The following is a 6,177-nucleotide window of genomic DNA, read 5'->3' on the forward strand; positions in this document are numbered from 1 at the left end:
TCACTTGACACCTTCACGCCACAAGAACATGGTTAGGGATAGCTTGGTTTAGCCGCTTAGGCCAGGATTTTATTCCTTTAGGCCCTCCTATCCACTGATGCTCAAAGCCTTGGATCCTTTTTACCATTGCCTTTTGGTTTTAAGGGCTATTGGCTTTTTGCTCTTTCCTTTTGGTTTAAAGAGCTTTTGGCTTTTTCTGCTTGCTTTTTCTTTTTCTTTCTCTCTTTTTTTTCTCTCTTTTTTTTTCGCAAGCTTTTGTATTCACTGCCTTTTCTTGCTTCAATAATCAATTTTATGATTTTTCAGATTATCAATAATATTTCTCCTTTTTATCATTCTTTCAAGAGCCAATATATTTAACATTCATAAACAACAATATCAAAAGACATATGCACTGTTTAAGCATTCATTCAGAAAACAAAAAGTATTGTCACCACATCAAAATAATTAAACTGATTTCAAGGATGAATTCGAAATTCATGTACTTCTTGTTCTTTTGTAATTAAAGCATTTTTCATTTAAGAAAGGTGATGGATTCATAGGACATTCATAGCTTTAAGACATAGACACTTAAATACTAATGATCATGTAATAAGAGACAAACATAAACATAAAGCATAGTAAACAAAAAACAGAGAAAAATAAATAGACAAAGAGATTAAGGAACAGGTCCACCTTAGTGAGGGTGGCGTCTTCCTCTTCTTGAAAAACCAATGGTGCTCTTGAGCTCCTCTATGTCTCTTCCTTGTCTTTGTTGCTCCTCCCTCATAGCTCTTTGATCTTCTCTAATATCATGGAGAATGATGGAGTGCTCTTGGTGTTCCATCCTTAGTTGTCCCATGTTGGAACTTAATTCTCCTAGAGATGTGTTGATTTGCTCCCAATAGTTCTGTGGAGGGAAGTACATCCCTTGAGGCATCTCAGGGATTTCATGGTGAGGAATTTCCTCATGCTCTTGTTGAGGTCCATGATCTCTTGTTTGCTCCATTCTTTTCTTAGTGATGGGCTTGTCCTCTTCAATGAGGATGTCTCCCTCTATGTCAATTCTAGCCGAATTGCAGAGGTGGCAAATGAGGTGAGAAAAGGCTAACCTTACCAAAGTGGAGGACTTGTCAGCCACTTTGTAGAGTTCTTGAGGTATAATCTCATGAACTTCCACTTCCTCCCCAATCATGATACTATGGATCATGATGGCCCAGTCTACAGTAACTTCAGACCGGTTGCTAGTAGGAATAATTAAGCGTTGGATGAACTCCAACCATCCTCTAGCTACAGGCTTAAGGTCCGGTCTTCTCAATTGAACCGGCTTGCCTCTTTGGTCAACTTTCCATTGAGCTCCTTCCACACATATGTCCATGAGGACTTGGTCCAACCTTTGATCAAAGTTGACCCTTCTAGTGTAGGGGCGTGCATTTTCTTGCATCATTGGAAAGTTGAACGCCAACCTTGCATTTTCCGGACTGAAATCTAAGTATTTCCCCCGAACCATGGTAAGCCAATTCTTTTGATTCGGTTTCATACTTTGATCATGGTTCCTAGTGATCCATGCGTTTGCATAGAACTCTTGAACCATTAAGATCCTGACTTGTTGAATAGGATTAGAGAGAACTTCCCATCCTCTTCTTCTAATCTCTTGTTGGATCTCCGGATATTCGCTCTTTTAAGCTTAAAAGGGACCTCAGGGATCACCTTTTTCTTGGCCACAACTTCATAGAAGTAGTCTTGATGGACCTTTGAGATGAATCTCTCCATCTCCCATGACTCAGAGGTGGAAGCAATTACCTTCCGTTTCCTCTTTCTTGAGATTTCTCTGGCTTTAGGTGACATTAATGGTTATGGAAAAACAAAAAGTAATGCTTTTACCATACCAAACTTAAAAGGTTTGCTCGTCCCCGAGTAAAAGAAGAAAGGAAGTAGTAGAAGAAGAAGAAAATGGAGGAGATGGAAGGGGAATGTGTATTCGGCCAAGGGGGAGGAGTGGTGGTTGTAATGTGTGAAAATGGAGTAGTGTTGAGGGGTTTATATAGGGGTGGAGGGAAGGGTAGGTTTCAGCCATTAGGGTTGAGTTTGGGAGGGAAAAGAATTTGAATTTTGGAGGTAGGTGGGGTTTATGGGGAAGAGTGGATGGATGTGAGTGGTTAAGGGTATTTGGGGAAGAGGTATGGAGGTGATTGGTGAAGGGTATTTAGGGAAAAGAGTTATAAAAAGGTGTGAAGAGGAGAGAAGAAGAGGTGGGATAGGTGGGGATCCTGTGGGGTCCACAGATCCAGAGGGGTCAAGGACTTAACATCCTTGCTCCATTTAGGCGTGCAAACGCCCTTAGAATGCATGTCTGGCGTTAAACGCCAGCTTGCTGCTTGTTTCTGGCGTTTAACGCCAATTCCATGTTCTGTTCTGGCATTAAACGCCAATCTGGTGCTTGTTTCTGCCGTTTAACGCCAGCTTGATGCTTCTTTCTGGTGTTAAACGCCAGTTTGATGCTTCTTACTGGCGTTTACATGCCAGTAAGCTCTTCCTCCAGGGTGAGCTATTTTAAATGCTATTTTTCATTCTGTTTTTGATTTTTCAGTTGTTTTTTTGTGACTTCACATGATCATAAACCTAAAGAAAACATAGAATAGCAATGGAAAATAAATAGATAAAATTAAATAACATTGGGTTGCCTCCCAACAAGCGCTTCTTTAAAGTCAATAGCTTGACAGTGAGCTCTCATGGAGTCTCACAGATGTTCAGAGCATTGTTGGGACCTTCCAACACCAAACTTAGAGTTTGAATGTGGGGTTCAACACCAAACTTAGAGTTTGGTTGTGGCCTCTCAACACCAAACTTAGAGTTTGACTGTGGGGGCTTTGGTTGACTCTGCAGTGAGAGAAGCTTTTCATGCTTCCTTTCCATGGTTACAGAAGGAGATCCTTGAGTTTTAAACACAAGGTTGTCCTCATTCAGTTGAAGGACTAACTCTCCTCTGTCCACATCAATCACAGCTTTTGCTGTGGCTAGGAAGGGTTTTCTAAGGATGATGGATTCATCCTCATCCTTCCCAGTGTCTAGGATTATAAAATCAGCAGGGATGTAAAGGCCTTCAACCTTTACTAACAAGTCCTCTACTAATCCATAAGCCTGTTTCATTGATTTGTCTGCCATCTCTAGTGAGATTCTTGCAGCTTGTACCTCATAGATTCCTAGTTTCTCTATTACAGAGAGTGGCATGAGGTTTATCCCTGGCCCAAGGTCACACAGAGCCTTCTCAAAGGTCATGGTGCCTATGGTACAAGGTATGAAGAACTTTCCGGGATCCGGTTTCTTCTGAGGCAATGTCTGCCTTATCAATGTACTTAGTTCATTGGTGAACAAGGGGGTTCATCCTCCCAAGTATCATTACCAAATAAACTGGCATTCAACTTTATGATGGCTCCTAGATATTTAGCAACCTGCTCTTCAATGATGTCTTCATCCTCTTCAGAGGAAGAATAGTCATCAGAGCTCATGAATGGTAAAAGGAGGTTCAATGGAATCTCTATGGTCTCTATATGAGCCTCAGATTCCTTTGGTTCCTCAAAGGGAAACTCCTTATTGTTCAGTGAACGTCCCAGGAGGTCTTCCTCACTAGGATTCACGTCCTTCTTCTCCTCTCTGGGTTCGTTCACACCAAGTAAGGTAATGGCCTTGCACTCTCTTTTTGGATTCTCTTCTGTATTGCTTGGGAGAGTACTAGGAGGAGTTTCAGTGACTCTTTTACTCAGCTGGCCCACTTGTGCCTCCAAATTTCTAATGGAGGACCTTGTTTCATTATAAAACTTAGAGTGGCCTTAGATATATCAGAGACTATATTTGCTAAGCTAGATGGACTCTGCTCAGAATTCTCTGTCTGTTGCTGAATGGATGATGGAAAAGGCTTGCTATTGCTAAACCTGTTTCTTCCACCATTATTAAAGCCTTGTTGAGGCTTTTGTTGATCCTTCCATGAGAAATTTGGATGATTTCTCCATGAGAGATTATAGGTGTTTCCATAGGGTTCCCCCATGTAATTCACCTCTGCTATTGCAGAGTTCTCAGAATCATAAGCTTCTTCTTCAGAAGATGCTTCTTTAGTACTGTTGGATGCAGCTTGCAATCCATTCAGACTCTGAGAAATCATATTGACTTGCTGAGTCAATATTTTGTTCTGAGCCAATATGACATTCAGAGTATCAATTTCAAGAACTCCCTTCCTCTGAGGCGTCCCATTACTCACAGGATTCCTTTCAGAAGTGTACATGAACTGGTTATTTGTAACTATGTCAATGAGTTCCTGAGCTTCTGCAGGCGTTTTCTTTAGGTGAATGGATCCACCTGCAGAATGATCCAATGACATCTTAGATAATTCAGATAGACCATCATAGAATATATTCAGGATGGTCCATTCTGAAAGCATGTCAGCAGGACACTTTTTGGTCAGTTGCTTGTATCTCTCCCAAGCTTCATAGAGGGATTCACCTTCTTTCTGTTTGAAGGTTTGAACATCCACTCTAAGCATTCTAAGCTTTTGAGGAAGAAAGAACTTGGCTAAGAAAGTCGTGACCAGCTTATCCCAAGAGTTCAGGCTATCTTTAGGTTGAGAGTCCAACCATATTCTAGCTCTGTCTCTTACAGCAAACAGGAAAAGCATAAGCCTGTAGACGTCGGAATCAACCCCATTGGTCTTAACAGTATCACAGATCTACAAGAATTCAGTTAAGAACTGAAAAAGGATCTTCTGATGGAAGTCCATGAAACTTGCAATTCTGTTGCATCGGAGAAACTAATTGAGGCTTTAGCTCAAAATTGTTTGCTCCAATGGCAGGGATTGAGATGCTTCTTCCATGTAAGTTGGAATTTGGTGCAGTAAAGTCACCAAGCATCTTCCTTGAATCTCCACCATTATTATTATTTTCGGCCATGTCTACTTCTTTTTCGAAAATTTCTGTCAGATTTTCTCCAGAGAGTTGTGCTTTAGCTTCCCTTAGCTTCCTCTTCAGATCCCTTTCAGGTTCAGGATCAGCTTCAACAAGAATGTTCTTATCCTTGTTCCTGCTCATATGAAAAAGAAGAGAATAGAAAAGAAAATATGGAATCCTCTATGTCACAGTATAGAGATTCCTTATATGAGTATAAGAAGAGAAGAATAGAAGAAGGAAAAGATAAGAATTCAAACACAGATGAGAAGAGTGGGTTCGAATTTTTGAGTGAAAGAGGGGTGTTAGTAGATAAATAAATAAATAGAAGGAGATGAGAGAGGGGAAAATTCGAAAATTAAAAATAAAAAAAATATTTTTTTGTTTTTATTTTGACTATTAATTAGAATTCGAAATTTAAGATGGAAAATAAAATTAAATTAAAATTTAAGACAATTAGTTAATTAAAACAAATTTTGAAAAAGGGGTTAGTAATTTTCGAAATTAAGAGAGAGAAAAGTAGTTAGGTGGTTTTGAAAAAGATATGATTGAAATAGTAAACTTTTAAAATCAAACAAAAAGTTAAGTGGTTAATTGAAAAAGATTTGAAAATCAAATTTGAAAAGATAAGAAGTTAGAAAAGATTTTGAAATTAAGTTTTGAAAAAGATATGATTGAAAGATATGATTGAAAATTTAATTTGAAAAAGATCTGAAAAGGAAATTAAAAAGATTTGATTTTGAAAATTAAAGTTGATTACTTGACTAACAAGAAACAAAAAGATATGATTTTAAAATTTAAAGATTGAACCTTTCTTAATAGGCAAGTAACAATCTTTATAATTTTTTTGAATCAATCACATTAATTGTTAGTAAAGATTTTGAAATTATAAAATAAAATAAGAAAAAGATTTTGAAAATCAATTTGAAATTTTCAAAAATATGAAAGAAAAAATGAAAAAAGATTTGATTTTTAAAAAAGATTTGAAAAAGATATAATTTTTAAATTGAAAATTTGACTTGACTCATAAGAAACAATTAAATTTAAAAACTTTTTGACTAAATCAAACCAAATTTTAGAAAATTTATGAGAGAATAAGGAAAAGATATTTTTTTGATTTTTGAATTTTTAATGAAGAAAGAGAAAAACAATAAAAAGACTCAAAATATGAAAATTATGAATCAAAACACACAATGCATGCAAGAACACTTTGAATGTCAAGATGAACATCAAGAATACTTTGAATGTCAAGATGAACACCAAG

The 6,177-nt window shown here is 37.6% G+C and overlaps 1 non-coding gene across 1 annotated transcript; it reads left to right on the forward strand.

Moving 5' to 3' along the window:
- The first annotated feature begins 4,408 nt into the window (after window positions 1–4,408).
- On the forward strand, window positions 4,409–4,516 carry LOC112773894 (small nucleolar RNA R71). The gene has a single exon (XR_003188418.1). It is a non-coding gene; the product is annotated as a small nucleolar RNA R71 (small nucleolar RNA).
- The last annotated feature ends 1,661 nt before the right edge of the window (window positions 4,517–6,177 follow it).

Source organism: Arachis hypogaea, chromosome 18 (assembly GCF_003086295.3).
Source record: "Arachis hypogaea cultivar Tifrunner chromosome 18, arahy.Tifrunner.gnm2.J5K5, whole genome shotgun sequence".
NCBI classification, from domain to species: domain Eukaryota; kingdom Viridiplantae; phylum Streptophyta; class Magnoliopsida; order Fabales; family Fabaceae; genus Arachis; species Arachis hypogaea.